The sequence below is a fragment of the Palaemon carinicauda genome, chromosome 42, assembly GCF_036898095.1.
Source record: "Palaemon carinicauda isolate YSFRI2023 chromosome 42, ASM3689809v2, whole genome shotgun sequence".
Lineage (NCBI taxonomy): Eukaryota > Metazoa > Arthropoda > Malacostraca > Decapoda > Palaemonidae > Palaemon > Palaemon carinicauda.
Window position 1 is genome coordinate 49,401,479 of NC_090766.1, and position 17,500 is coordinate 49,418,978.

Here is a 17,500-nt window from a genome sequence, read left to right on the forward strand (position 1 = left end):
TGAAAATAAATATCAAGTAAAATCAGGAATGAGGTAGAGTGAAGAAAATACATTAAAGCTATTAATCGTAGATGCGTGAAGAAAGATAAGCAAGTAGAAAATACTTATATACAAATTAAAATCCATTAAAAACACTAAAATCACTGACATCATCTACATACGAAATTGAAAGGCATCTTTTCGTATGAGAGTCATGGATGGTATTTGTCCTCAACCTCTGATAGTGAGAGAAAATGATATTGACAGAAGTTGATAGTGAGAGAAGTTAATAGTGAGAAAAAATGATAGTGACAGAAGCTGATAGTGAGAAAAAATGATAAAGACAGAAGTTGATGGTGAGAGAAAATGATAGTGACAGAAGCTGATAGTGAGGAAAAATGATAATTACAGAAGTTGATGGTGAGAAAAAATGATAATGACAGAAGCTGATAGTGAGAAAAAATTATAATGACAGAAGTTGATAGTGAGAGAAAATGATAGTGACAGAAGTTGATAGTGAGAGAAAATGATAGTGACAGAAGTTGATAGTGAGAGAAGTTGATAGTGAGATAAAATGATAGTGAGAGAAAATTATAGTGACAGAAGTTGATTGTGAGAGAAAATGGTAGTGACATAATTTACTAGTGAGAGAAGGGTTGAGGATGAATGACCCCAGTAATATACTGTTTGCAAAGTAAGAAAAAAAAATCTTACTACAGCCTTCCGCTTACAGTTATTCTACACTGACTGTAAGTTACATGATATTACCTCCCATACGATTGTGGTTTCGACTCCCTTGCTAAAATAAGGTTTCTGATTACGAAAGAGAGAGAGAGAGACTTCACCAACTTCAATTTAGTAGTTCAAGATGACATCATACAAACACTCTCACACGCACATATACCGGGTATATATAATATATAAATATAATATATATATATATATATATATATATATATATATAATATATATATATACTCATATATATACATATATATGTATATATATAAACAAATATATATATATATATATATATATATATATATATATATATATATACATACATGTATACACACATATATATACATAAATATATACATATATATACATATATATATATATATAATATATATATATATATATATATATATATATATATATATATTGTGTTGTATATTACTTTGTTTCCTATTTCTCATATAAATATTCGTTAGAATAAATTATCAATACAAGAGGTCCTATTTTGTTTTTCGAAACACACGCACACAGAGAGAGAGAGAGAGAGAGAGAGAGAGAGAGAGAGAGAGAGAGAGAGAGAGAGAGAGAGAGAGAGAGGATAGTGCTGTGCTTGTACTTTATCCGAGGCAGAACAAACACCTGTGCTTAAATTGTCTATCAAATTAATGTAGGTAATACCTATATATTAGTAACCATATACATATTCTATGCTACACCAAAATAATTTCTCACTACCTACGAGAAGAGAAATTAAATTTATAACATCACTACACGTACGAGATAAATACATTTAATATAAATTTGATCAAAGCATAAGAATAAATTCCATTAAACCCCAAAAAATACTTTAAACCTATTTCAACCATATGTCTAATGTATTATGTAACTGTAGGCCTTAAATAAGAAAAAAGAATTTCAGTATATTATATCCCTTTTCTGAAGGAGGATACCTTAATGTGGCGAAAAATAAAAGTGAATTGCCATGATCAGCAAAACTGTACTAGTCAGGGCCACCCATACTAGACTAAACTCTCCCACAATCACCAATCTGCACCGGTCAACGTAATGCTGAAAACTTTACGAAAAATGAAATTTTCAGTATTATGCCGAAAGAAAGTCATAGCGGACGGACAGGTGTCAAATGTTATTAACAAATCTCTCAATAACAGTCGGGCCACTTCTGTCAGAAATGCCACGCACGGTCAGAATGTAAATAACATATCCCGAGATCAGTGAATGACTCAATTTATGAATGGGAATTTCATCACCAAAAGTTTGGACCAATCAGATGTCCCGAGAAGATGATGGCGGCGATGATTTGCTTATGTTAACCTTAACTTTGAACCAATCAGGTGATTCGAAAAGATGATGATGATGACTTGCTTACCTCAACCTCAAGTTTGAACGAATCAGTTGCCCCTAGATGAAGATGGCAATCATTTGCTTACGTTAACCTCAAGTCTGAACGAACCAGTTGCCCTGAGGTAAAGATAACAATAATTTGCTTACGTTAACCTCAATTTTGAACGAATCAGTTGTTCTGAGATGAAGATGACAACCATTTGCTTACGTTAACCTCATTTTCAACCAAGCAGATGTCCCGAGATGATGATAACGATCATTTGCTTACCTCAAGGTCAAGTTTGAACGAATCAGTTGCCCTGAGATGAGGATGACGATGATTTGCTTACGTTAACCTCATTTTGAACCAATCAGATGTCCCGAGATGATGATGACGATGATTTGCTTACGTTAACCCCAAGATTGAACCAATCAGATGTCCCGAGATGATGATAACGATGATTTGTTTACGTTAACCTCAAGTTTGAACGAATCAGTTGCCCTGAGATAAAGATAACAATAATTTGTTTACGTTAACCTCAATTTTGAACCAATCAGATGTCCCGAGATTATGATGACGATGATTTGTTTACGTTAACCTCAAGTTTGAACGAATCAGTTGCCCTGAAATTAAAGATAACAATAATTTGTTTACGTTAACATCAATTTTGAACCAATCAAATGTCCGAGATGATGATGACGATAATTTGTTTACGTTAACCTCATTTTGAACCAATCAGGTGATTCGAAAAGATGACGACGATAATTTGTTTACGTTAACCTCATTTTGAACCAATCAGGTGATTCGAAAAGATGATGACGATAATTTGTTTACGTTAACCTCATTTTGAACCAATCAGGTGATTCGAAAAGATGACGACGATAATTTGTTTACGTTAACCTCATTTTGAACCAATCAGGTGATTCGAAAAGATGATGACGATAATTTGTTTACGTTAACCTCATTTTGAACCAATCAGGTGATTCGAAAAGATGACGACGATAATTTGTTTCCGTTAACCTCATTTTGAACCAATCAGGTGATTCGAAAAGATGATGATGATGATTTGTTTACCTCAACCTCAAGTTGAACGAATCAGTTGCCCTGAGATGAAGATGGCAATTCAATTTGCATACGTTAACCTTAAGTTTGAACGAATCAGTTGCCCTGAGATAAAGATGGCAATCATTTGCTTACGTTAACCTCATTTTGAACCAATCAGATGTCCCGAGATTATGATGACGATGATTTGCTTACGTTAACCTCAAGTTTGAATCAATCAGATGTCCCGAGATGATAATAACGATCATTTGCTTACGTTAACCTTAAATTTGAACCAATCAGGTGTCTCAAAAAGATGATAATTTGCTTACGTCAAACCTCGATTACCTTTATTATGACGATGATTTAATCGATGACTTTTTACGGATGAGAATAAAGCAAATAAAAGAATCAAATCATAGATATAAATATAACTTTGCCGTTATAACTTTTATTCTTATATTGGTTTGATATTACTATCAAACTGAGCGAAAAATAGTAAACTCCCAGATGTATAACTACCCGGTCTCTCCCCATCCTCAGGGTAAAGGGCGGGAGTAGTCATACCCTGGTGGGAGGGGATGTAGTTAGGAAAGGGGGAGGGGGTGGAAACGTTGAATCATGTGGGAATATCTCCGGTCATTTTTGACGGGTCGCATACGCTAGTGATATTATATAGCAGAATGTCAGATTTATTTAGAAAAAAAATGAGTTATTATTATTATCATTATTTTTATTATTACTAGCCAAGGTACAAGCCTAGTTTGAAAAGCAGGATGCTATAAGCTCATGGGCTTCAACAGGGATAAATAGCCCAATGATGAAAGGAAATAAGGAAATAAATAAATAATGAGAATAAATTAACAATATATCATTCTAAAAACAGTAATAGCGTCAAAACAGATATGTCCTATATAAAACTATTCTCCCCCACGAAAGAAAGCAAATTTCTTATCCATAAAGAGAAAACGACATATTTCTGTCCTTCACTAATTCCTGTCATTTCATTTTGGGAGACATTCAATGTGTCTATCATTAAAGAGAAAACGACATATTTCTGTCCTCCACTAATTCCTGTCATTTCATTTTGGGAGACATTCAATGTGTCCTATCATTAAAGAGAAAACGACATATTTCTGTCCTCCACTAATTCCTGTCATTTCATTTTGGGAGACATTCAATGTGTCTATCATTAAAGAGAAAAAGACATATTTCTGTCCTTCACTAATTCCTGTCATTTAATTTTGGGAGACATTCAATGTGTCTATCATTAAAGAGAAAACGACATATTTCTGTCCTCCACTAATTCCTGTCATTTCATTTTGGGAGACATTCAATGTGTCTATCATTAAAGAGAAAAAGACATATTTCTGTCCTTCACTAATTCCTGTCATTTCATTTTGGGAGACATTCAATGTGTCTATCATTAAAGAGGAAAACGACATATTTCTGTCCTCCACCGAATCCTGTCATTTCATTTTGGGAGACATTCAATGTGTCTATCCATTAAAGAGAAAACGACATATTTCTGTCCTCCACTAATTGCAGTCATTTCATTTTGGGAGACATTCAATGCGTCTATCATTAAAGAGAAAACGACATATTTCTGTCCTTCACTGATTCCTGTCATTTCATTTTGGGGAGACATTCAATGCGGTCAATCATTAAAGAGAAAACGACATATTTCTGTCCTCCACTAATTGCAGTCATTTCATTTTGGGAGACATTCAATGCGTCTATCATTAAAGAGAAAACGACATATTTCTGTCCTCCACTAATTGCAGTCATTTCATTTTGGGAGACATTCAATGCGTCTATCATTAAAGAGAAAACGACATATTTCTGTCCTCCACTAATTGCAGTCATTTCATTTTGGGAGACATTCAATGCGTCTATCATTAAAGAGAAAACGACATATTTCTGTCCTTCACTGATTCCTGTCATTTCATTTTGGGAGACATTCAATGCGTCAATCATTAAAGAGAAAACGACATATTTCTGTCCTCCACTGATTCCAGTCATTTCATTTTGGGAGACATTCAATGCGTCTATCATTAAAGAGAAAACGACATATTTCTGTCCTTCACCGATTCCTGTCATTTCATTTTGGGAGACATTCAATGCGTCAATCATTAAAGAGAAAACGACATATTTCTGTCCTCCACTAATTCCAGTCATTTCATTTTGGGAGACATTCAATGCGTCTATCATTAAAGAGAAAACGACATATTTCTGTCCTCCACTGATTCCAGTCATTTCATTTTGGAGACATTCAATGCGTCTACCATTAAAGAGAAAAAGACATATTTCTGTCCTTCACTGATTCCTGTCATTTCATTTTGGGAGACATTCAATGCGTCAATCATTAAAGAGAAAACGACATATTTCTGTCCTCCACTAATTCCAGTCATTTCATTTTGGGAGACATTCAATGTGTCTATCATTAAAGAGAAAAAGACATATTTCTGTCCTTCACTGATTCCTGTCATTTCATTTTGGGAGACATTCAATGTGTCTATCATTAAAGAGAAAACGACATATTTCTGTCCTCCACTAATTGCAGTCATTTCATTTTGGGAGACATTCAATGCGTCTATCATTAAAGAGAAAACGACATATTTCTGTCCTTCACTGATTCCTGTCATTTCATTTTGGGAGACATTCAATGCGTCTATCATTAAAGAGAAAACGACATATTTCTGTCCTCCACTAATTGCAGTCATTTCATTTTGGGAGACATTCAATGCGTCTATCATTAAAGAGAAAACGACATATTTCTGTCCTTCACTGATTCCTGTCATTTCATTTTGGGAGACATTCAATGCGTCTATCATTAAAGAGAAAACGACATATTTCTGTCCTTCACTGATTCCTGTCATTTCATTTTGGGAGGACATTCAATGTGTCTATCATTAAAGAGAAAACGACATATTTCTGTCCTCCACTAATTGCAGTCATTTCATTTTGGGAGACATTCAATGCGTCTATCATTAAAGAGAAAACGACATATTTCTGTCCTTCACTGATTCCTGTCATTTCATTTTGGGAGACATTCAATGCGTCTATCATTAAAGAGAAAACGACATATTTCTGTCCCTCCACTAATTGCAGTCATTTCATTTTTGGGAGACATTCAATGCGTCTATCATTAAAGAGAAAACGACATATTTCTGTCCTTCAATGATTCCTGTCATTTCATTTTGGGAGACATTCAATGCGTCAATCATTAAAGAGAAAACGACATATTTCTGTCCTCCACTAATTGCAGTCATTTCACTTTGGGAGACATTCAATGCGTCTATCATTAAAGAGAAAACGACATATTTCTGTCCTTCACTGATTCCTGTCATTTTATTTTGGGAGACATTCAATGCGTCTATCATTAAAGAGAAAACGACATATTTCTGTCCTTCACTGATTCCTGTCATTTCATTTTGGGAGACATTCAATGCGTCTATCATTAAAGAGAAAACGACATATTTCTGTCCTCCACTAATTGCAGTCATTTCATTTTGGGAGACATTCAATGCGTCTATCATTAAAGAGAAAACGACATATTTCTGTCCTCCACTAATTGCAGTCATTTCATTTTGGGAGACATTCAATGCGTCTATCATTAAAGAGAAAACGACATATTTCTGTCCTTCACTGATTCCTGTCATTTCATTTTGGGAGACATTCAATGCGTCAATCATTAAAGAGAAAACGACATATTTCTGTCCTCCACTAATTCCAGTCATTTCATTTTGGGAGACATTCAATGCGTCTATCATTAAAGAGAAAACGACATATTTCTGTCCTTCACTAATTCCTGTCATTTTATTTTGGGAGACATTCAATGCGTCTATCATTAAAGAGAAAACGACATATTTCTGTCCTTCACTGATTCCTGTCATTTCATTTTGGGAGACATTCAATGCGTCTATCATTAAAGAGAAAACGACATATTTCTGTCCTCCACTAATTGCAGTCATTTCATTTTGGGAGACATTCAATGCGTCAATCATTAAAGAGAAAACGACATATTTCTGTCCTCCACTAATTGCAGTCATTTCATTTTGGGAGACATTCAATGCGTCTATCATTAAAGAGAAAACGACATATTTCTGTCCACTGATTCCTGTCATTTTATTTCGGGAGACATTCAATGCGTCTATCATTAAAGAGAAAACGACATATTTCTGTCCTCCACTAATTGCAGTCATTTCATTTTGGGAGACATTCAATGCGTCTATCATTAAAGAGAAAACGACATATTTCTGTCCACTGATTCCTGTCATTTTATTTTGGGAGACATTCAATGCGTCTATCATTAAAGAGAAAACGACATATTTCTGTCCTTCACTAATTCCTGTCATTTCATTTTGGGAGACATTCAATGTGTCTATCATTAAAGAGAAAACGACATATTTCTGTCCTCCACTAATTGCAGTCATTTCATTTTGGGAGACATTCAATGCGTCTATCATTAAAGAGAAAACGACATATTTCTGTCCTCCACTAATTCCAGTCATTTCATTTTGGGAGACATTCAATGCGTCTATCATTAAAGAGAAAACGACATATTTCTGTCCTCCACTAATTCCAGTCATTTCATTTTGGGAGACATTCAATGTGTCTATCACTGATCGAGGAATCACTAGAAAATACACTCACAAGGATACCATTGTTTTAGGAGATTTTTAAAGGCAAAAAGGAAAAATCATCAAGTGGATTAACCCTTCAATCAGCCTGGTGGGACACGGAAAGAAAGGGGTCCTAAGGAACAAGGGGCCATGGCAGGACTTCAAAGGGAACACGATTGAACACTTATGCTTGTAGTGGTACTCTTCTCGCCGGTGGGACGTGTTGGGTTCGAAGGGCGAGTATTCTTGTTTGTGTTTTTGCTTTTTTGTGTGTGAATGTATGTGTATGTATATGTATGTATGTATATATATACATATATATATATATATATATATATACATACATACATATATAAACACACAATATATATATATATATATATATATACAGTGTAAGTATATATATATATGTATATATATATATATACAGTGTAAGTATATATACATATATATACATATATATACATATAGTGTAAGTATATATACATATATATATATGTATATATACATATATATATATATATATATATATATATTTATATATATATATATATAGTATAAGTATATATATATATATATATATATATATAAATATATATATATATATGTATACATTGTAAGTATATGTATATATGGGCTCTCGTGACATGGTTGGTTTCGACCTGGCCTTTCATTAGAAGGGGCTAGCGTTCGATCCCAGGTATGAGGTAGAAATTTATTTCTATTTGAACACGATGTTGTGTTGATATTTATCCATATGTATATATATATATATATATATATATATATATATATATATATATATATATATATATTTCTATGTATACAGTGTAAGTATATATATATATATATATATATATGTATACAATTTAAGTATATATTTATATATCTATATATGTATATATATATATATATATATATATATGTATACAATGTAAGTATATATTTATATATTTATATATATATATCTATCTATATATATATATATATATAAATATCTCTATCTATCTATATATACGTATATATATATATGTGTGTATATATATATTTATCTATCTATCTATATATATATATATATATATATATATATAGCATAAATTACGAAAACTGACACGTAATCATTAAATATGTATTATAGTCACGAAAAAAAAAGTGAAGAGACTTTATTGTAGTTAGTACTTTTATCTTATCATTGACATCAACGGATTAATGACTCAAATACTAACACCAATCAATCAATGAGAGAGAGAGAGAGAGAGAGAGAGAGAGAGAGAGAGAGAGAGAGAGAGAATCATTAACTAATCCTTCAGTCAAAGATTTCGAGTTCTTCCCATGGTAGAACTTCTCTCACCTAGCATTGAGAGAGAGAGAGAGAGAGAGAGTGACCTACATCTCCCCTTGAAGAATCTGTGTGTGTGTGTGTGCGTGTGTGTGTATGCGTGTGCAAAAGCGGTTCTGAAACACCAAACATCTTCTCAGAACTGCAAACCTTAGCTTGCATCGAATGCAGTCCCTCGTTTTCATACTGCTACTGACATATCTGTCACAGGCCCGTAGCCGACATATTCATGAAAAGGACCGAACTTTCTTTACTTTCTTTTTCAATTGCATCGGATGCGCTTATATTATTTTATTGTATTGTTCTCACTTAGAGAGAGAGAGAGAGAGAGAGAGAGAGAGAGAGAGAGAGAGAGAGAGAGAGAGAGAGAGAACTCCATAAATTTCATTCAGTAATTCTTATTCACACATTTTACATAAACATAAAACCAGAGAGAGAGAGAGAGAGAGAGAGAGAGAGAGAGACTCCATAAAATTCATTCCAAATTCATTCACATATATTTTACAGACATAAAACCTGAGAGAGAGAGAGAGAGAGAGAGAGAGAGAGAGAGAGAGACTCCATAAAATTCATTCCAAATTCTTATTCACATATATTTTACAGACATAAAACCTGAGAGAGAGAGAGAGAGAGAGAGAGAGAGAGAGAGAGAGAGAGAGTTGACGTCTTCAAATATAAGCTAGAGATCTCTATGCAAAACATGCCTTTGCCAACTCCCAAAATGGCAATCTTTTTGCCTTTTCTATAAAATTTCCAACCGTTATCTCAAATGCTATTTCGTAATATTCTCAATAAGTAGTAGGCTACAAAGTGAATAATGTTCATAATGGTTTCAGTAACGGCATATTGAAGAAGAAGAAGAAGAAAAAAATAAATAATTAACGATTATGTTCATTCAGATCTACAAGAGTCTGGTTAACCAATCTCGAGATATTCTGGCGGTACACGAACACACGGGTAAAAATTTTTTTATTATTCTCTTGACTTATTATTTTGCTATTTTAGTTGCTCATCTTCTTTGCCAATGAATGAGCTGAGAGATGGGATGTTTCCAAATGTCAAAATCTATGCTATCTCTCTCTCTCTCTCTCTCTCTCTCTCTCTCTCTCTCTCTCTCTCTCTCTCTCTCTCTCTCTCTTATAAGAACTGTACCATCTCCCTCTCAATTAGCCCCACAAGTGGTTCTATTCTATCCCAACCACAATCAAGAATCCTCTTTGCGTTATTGAACTCATTTTTTACAATGTATACATTTTCCACGATTCCTTCTATTAAATACAGATAAAAACGGGGGTTTACTATAACCTAAATCGATAATATATATATATATATATATATATATATATATATATTATATATATATTATATGTATATACTTATATATATAAATATTATATATATATATTTTATATATACTGTATATACTTATATATCTAAGTATATATATATATATATATATATATTATATATATACATATATATATATATATATATATATATATATTATATATATATATATATACTTATATATATATGTATATATATATATTTATATATATACATATATATATATATATATATATATATATATATATAAATACACATATCTGCAGTATATATTACACCTTTTACATAATAAATCGAATAAATGAAGAATAAAATATTGAATAGTATAAGTAAGACTCCTTTCATACCCAGGTTCAATTCGACGAAGAAACGTGTTTAATCTACCTTTACATACATCCTTGGCAAACACCCAACCCTAACGGGAAGAGATAATTAACACGAAATCATTAAAAAAAGATTCAAGGAAGCAATGTGTCTTGGGGCCACGACTCCTCTCCCATTTCTTGAAGTTTATCCATTTATAGCATAAAGCTATATTGCATATTATAAAGATGATGGGACACATAACAGATAAATTAAGAGGTTCACATAGTTTATAATTGGGACCTTAATTTGAAATAAATTTAGAATTAATTTAATAGGCATATAAAATAAGCTGAAAATGTCGGTAGAGGTGGGCATATTATTAATCTAACTTCATTTACATCAAATAAACGAGAAATCATTCTTTCTTTCTAAAGTAAACATGTATCCTTCGTCTCTTACATACTGCAATATTTGCAATTTTTGTTACTCGAATTATATCAATGGCATTAACAATATTCTAATAGGCATATAAAATAGGCTCAAAATGACGGTAGAGGTGGGCATATTATTAATCCAACTTCATTTACATCAAATACACGATCACTCATTCTTTCTTTTTCATTCAAAACATGTATCCTTCATTTCTAAGATACTGCAATATTTGTAATTTTTGTTAAAGGAATTACATTAACGGCATTAAACTTGGGTGTCTTATTCGAGATATATTTCCTTCAGATTACTATACAGATGTAGCTCTAACTTTAATTATAATCTTATCAAAGGAACATGTAGCTATAGTTCTACTTTAGTGCTTAATTAACTCTGTATATATCTGCTTAGTATCCAATTTACTCAGTAGGATAATTACGCTTCTCTACTTTAGGCTCCAGGGCCTTTAACTATGCGGCCACGAGACTATATAATAAGCTCCCACGAAACATTCGAATGATTGAAGACATTAAGGCTTTCAAGAGGAAACTGAAGACTTTCTTATTTCATGAGTCTTTTGACAGTGACGATTTAACAGTAAATGAACAATACGCGAAATGAAGAGTTAAATACTCTGAACGAACAAGGTAAAACGACAGTGGAGGTCCTGTAGAGTGGGGTTCTCCTGCTGTGTGGGACCGGAAAAGCAGCCATCAAAGTAAGTAAACTGAGGACTCTTCATAGAACACTAAATGAATAAAATCCTCATGAAAGTTTTGGGACAGAAGAAAAGACTATTCCCACAAAAGACAGGATCTTAAAAAGACCTGCACGAGTTGTGGAATAGAAGGAAAAGAACTTGGAGCCGTGTGTAAGTTATGGGATTGATTAAAAGACCAATAGAGCTGAAGGAAAGTTCTGGAATGGAAGAAAAGAATCCTAGACCTATGTGCAAGTTGTGTGATAGAAGAAACGACTATAGGAGACAAAAACAAGTTGTAGAATAGAAGAAAGGAAGTCTCACGCTAGGAGCAAGTTATTAAGAAAATTAAAAGGAGCTTTAGACTAAGCATAGGTTGCTATATAGAAAAAGAAAAGTCTCACACTAAGCATAAATTGCTAAATAAAAGAAGCCTCATTATTATTATTATTATTATTATTATTATTATTATTACTAGCCAAGCTACAACCCTAGTTAGAAAAGCAGGATGCTATAAGCCCAAGGGCTCCAATTGGGAAAAATAGCCAAGTGTAAGCCAGTAAACAGAAGAAGAGGAACCTTTGACAACGATAGTTTGATGTAAAAGGATCTCTGCTAAACGATAGCTTGAAGGAACAGTACGAAAAGAGAGCAATACCCAGCTTCTGGAAAATCTTGAGTAAAAGAAAAAAAAAATAACATTGCAAAATTTCACCGCAGGATGGACTCAACACAACACCCACCAGAGTCTTAAATTGTTCACGAGCATTTTCGAATACAGGAGAATGCTCTTCTTTTGATTTCATGTCGAAACCTTTCTCTTAGAGCTCACCTATTCGATAGATAAAGGTATATACCATTTGCAATAAATCCTTTTACCAGCGGTAAGATTTATTTCATTGAAAGGAAGGAACTATATATATTATATATATATATATATATATATATATATATACAGTATATATATGTATATACATATATGTATATATATATGTATGTATATATATATATATATATATATAAATAAATATATAAATACATATATACAAATACATATACATTATATATATATATATATATATATACATCACAGCGTCCAGATTCCTACTTATCACAGCGCTCAGCATAACCACCGTAATAACTTGTGCTTGCCACAGAACGTCACCAGACTAAAGGGCGTATAATTTTCCTGAATATATTAGGAATATATTTTAAATAGTTTCACCTCCGTGGCAATGTGGGTTTCATCGTTGACACCTTCCCCTGTTTTGATGGTATACAATTATCTTGACGGAGACAGGGACTCAAGTCTATTTTTTTATTCTTCTCTCCACCAGTAACGTTCGAGTAAGAATGATTAAAATTATTATTATTGAAAAACTATATTATTATTATTATTATTATTATTGTTATTATTATTATTATTATTATTATTATTATTATTATTATCTGGTGATGAGGTGTGGGACAGAGGTAGATGGAGAAAGCTGACCAGAAACATCGACCCCACATAGAAGTGGGAAGAGATGTAGACAAAGAAGAAGAAGAAGAAGAAGAAGTAGAAAAATCATTATCATTATTATCATAAAAAAATATAATAGTTATTAAAATTACTATTATCAAAATTAATAAAATTTTACGATCAGGTGAACAGAAGCATGATAATTTTTTGGAAACGCTCCCTAATGTTCCTCCTCGTCCCATCCGAGATTCGAGAAGGGATCCTTATACAATTATCGTGCACCCACGATGAGAGAGAGAGAGAGAGAGAGAGAGAGAGAGAGAGAGAGAGAGAGAGAGAGAGAGAGAGAGAGAGAGAGAGAGAGAGACCATCTCTTTGCACGATTTTGCTCAAAGCAAATGTGCTATCACGAATCACCATCAATCTATCGACGGATTCCTCTAGCCCCGATTTTTAGTATACAGCGAGGCCTTTTGATATAACCTCTTCTTGAATATTCAACCCATCGCAATCTATTGCAATCGAATGACCCTGTTGCATATCCATCTGCATCGGGATGGATCTATCCGATTTAGAAAATACCTCCCGAGCGGAGAATGGGACTGGGAGGTAAGCATCCTGTACACCGGAAAAAAATATCGTAGTAAAAAAAATGGAAGTAGGAAGGAAAAATGTGCTTTTGCATTCGTCAAACGTTCGGATTTTACTGGGAGCAACTGAAAGAGCATCTGAAAACGTATTTTGATGTTCATTTGCAAGACTCGAAACGAAAGTCTGAACACTTCCATATCTAGAACACTTTAAAAGAACTCGCGTTTCCTGGCATGGGAGACAAGAGCTGAAATGGATGCCTGGCGTAATGTTGGATGAAATTCAGATCTCTCACATTCGTGTTATATTACGAGATCGTACAAATCTTTAATCATAATAAATTTCCATAATCCTTCAAGCGTGAACAAACTAGCTCGCGATTAAAAGCACATTACAAAAGATAATTACTTAAATCTTTCCTGACTGCAACACTTGCGTGAGTATAACAAAATTCTAGGGATTTTAAACTTAAAATGGTCACTGATTTTGTTTATATGTTGTAAAGAAAATACATCAGAATATTTTCTTGTTTGGTCAAAGTGTCTCTGAACGTTCTTTAATTTTTTAGGAAATTCCAATGTTGATTGATTGATTTAAAATTCTCTGGCATCACAATTCCAATGTTGAAGCATCAGAGATATCAATTAGCGAGGAAAATAAGAAACCACTCTAATGACCATATCAGAAAAGATAGCCATCACTAATAACAAGAGGCAGGTAGCAACAGGAGAAAAATGAACATACTTCTGTGGATTATTTTCTTCAATACGTCATTGTTCAGGAGAAAATGTTATTACCTATCCTATATATTTAACACTTACTTCATCACCTTGGACAAAATAAAGATTTGAAGGGTATGTATTTACCCCTGTCTACTTATTTATACGTTTGTATGTGAGCAACTGTACACCAAAACTACTGTACCGGATTTGATCAAACTTGTTAGTTATGTTGGGTATAACCCAAGGATAAATCGATAAACATCTTGTATAAAGCACATCAAAGTACAAGTACGCATAAGTACTTTGAACATGATCGCAAAGTTAAGTAGATTGCAAATAATTTGTCCGTTTATTATTTCTCTTTTTTAATAATATTACGCAAAAACTACGGAACCAGTTTTAGCCAAACTTGGTGGACATGTGGGTTATGACCCAAGGACAAATCCAATAGAATACAAAGAAAATACATCGAAGTACAAGTACGCAATGGAGTTAAAATAAAACTGCTTGGCATAGCGAAGGCATGCTCTCTACTGAAAACCCCTCCTCCAGTTATTTTTTTTTTTTCCTTTTCTGTTTAAGGGTTCAACCCAAAATTGTGAGGTCATATATTGCCCCAGGGCGCCCATCCGACAGGCAAAAGTCTCGCCCAGATGGACGCTTCAACCCATCTCTCTGAATGGCCCGAGACTTGTCAAAGAGGAGGGGGGGGGGGAGGATTTTTGGTAGAGTCGTAATTTTAGAGAATGGCTACTTTACAGCGGAGTTGACTCCCCATAAATGGACCCAACAGCTGGGTCCTTATTCCACAAAGTGGTCAGTTTAACTGCGTCCTGTTATTTATAATCAGAAGGCATTTGTAGAGAGAGCTTTTACGCCTGTGATTGGATACACGTTTCGAAAAAGTTATCTTTTCTGTAATAATGCACAAATGATGCCCAGAAGCCCAGAGAAATACATATACTGTACATGTATCCATACACACACATAACTATACTGCATATATATATGTATATGTATATATATATTAATATATATATATATATATTAATGATATATATATATATATATATATATATATATATATACGAATATATATACATATATTTATGAATATATATGTATATATATACATATATTTATGAATATACAGTATATATATATATATATATATATATATATATATATATATATATATATGAAGAGAATAAGAAGAAGTTTTGGAAAGAAGTGAAGAGAGTAAGGAAGGCTGGCGCAAGAATTGAAGAGACAGTGAAAGATGGAAATGGAAGGTTGTTAAAAGGAGAGGAGGCAAGGAAAAGGTGGGCGGAATATTTTGAAAGTTTGCTGAATGTTGAGGATAATAGGGAGGCAGATATAATTGCTGTTCCAGGTGTTGAGGTGCCAGTGATGGGAGATGAGAATGAGAGAGAGATAACAATAGATGAAGTGAGGAGAGCACTAGATGAAACGAGAGTAGGAAAAGCATCTGGTATGGATGGTGTGAAAGCTGAGATGTTGAAGGAAGGGGGTGTGACTGTACTTGAATGGTTGGTGAGATTGTTTAATATGTGTTTTGTGTTGTCAATGGTACCAGTAGATTGGGTTTGTGCATGTATTGTACCACTATATAAGGGTAAGGGAGATGTGCATGAGTGTTGTAATTCAAGAGGTATTAGTTTGTTGAGTGTAGTTGGAAAAGTGTATGGTAGAGTATTGATTAATAGGATTAAGGATAAAACAGAGAATGCAATCTTGGAAGTACAGGGTGGTTTTAGAAGAGGTAGGGGTTGTATGAATCAGATTTTTACAGTTAGGCAGATATGCGAGAAATATTTAGCAAAAGGTAAGGAGGTGTATGTTGCGTTTATGGATCTGGAGAAAGCATATGATAGAGTTGATAGGGAAGCAATGTGGAATGTGATGAGGTTATATGGAGTTGGTGGAAGGTTGTTGCAAGCAGTGAAAAGTTTATACGAAGGTAGTAAAGCATGTGTTAGAATAGGAAATGAAGTGAGTGATTGGTTTCCGGTGAGAGTGGGGCTGAGACAGGGATGTGTGATGTCGCCGTGGTTGTTTAACTTGTATGTTGATGGAGTGGTGAGAGAGGTGAATGCTCGAGTGCTTGGACGAGGATTAAAACTGGTAGGCGAGAATGACCATGAATGGGAGGTAAATCAGTTGTTGTTTGCGGATGATACTGTACTGGTAGCAGACACAGAAGAGAAGCTTGACCGACTAGTGACAGAATTTGGAAGGGTGTGTGAGAGAAGGAAATTGAGAGTCAATGTGGGTAAGAGTAAGGTTATGAGATGTACGAGAAGGGAAGGTGGTGCAAGGTTGAATGTCATGTTGAATGGAGAGTTACTTGAGGAGGTGGATCAGTTTAAGTACTTGGGGTCTGTTGTTGCAGCAAATGGTGGAGTGGAAGCAGATGTACGTCAGAGAGTGAATGAAGGTTGCAAAGTGTTGGGGGCAGTTAAGGGAGTAGTAAAAAATAGAGGGTTGGGCATGAATGTAAAGAGAGTTCTGTATGAGAAAGTGATTGTACCAACTGTGATGTATGGATCGGAGTCGTGGGGAATGAAAGTGAGGGAGAGACAGAAATTGAATGTGTTTGAGATGAAGTGTCTAAGGAGTATGGCTGGTGTATCTCGAGTAGATAGGGTTAGGAACGAAGTGGTGAGGGAGAGAACGGGTGTAAGAAATGAGTTAGCGGCTAGAGTGGATATGAATGTGTTGAGGTGGTTTGGCCATGTTGAGAGAATGGAAAGTGGTTGTCTGCTAAAGAAGGTGATGAATGCAAGAGTTGATGGGAGAAGTACAAGAGGAAGGCCAAGGTTTGGGTGGATGGATGGTGTGAAGAAAGCTCTGGGTGA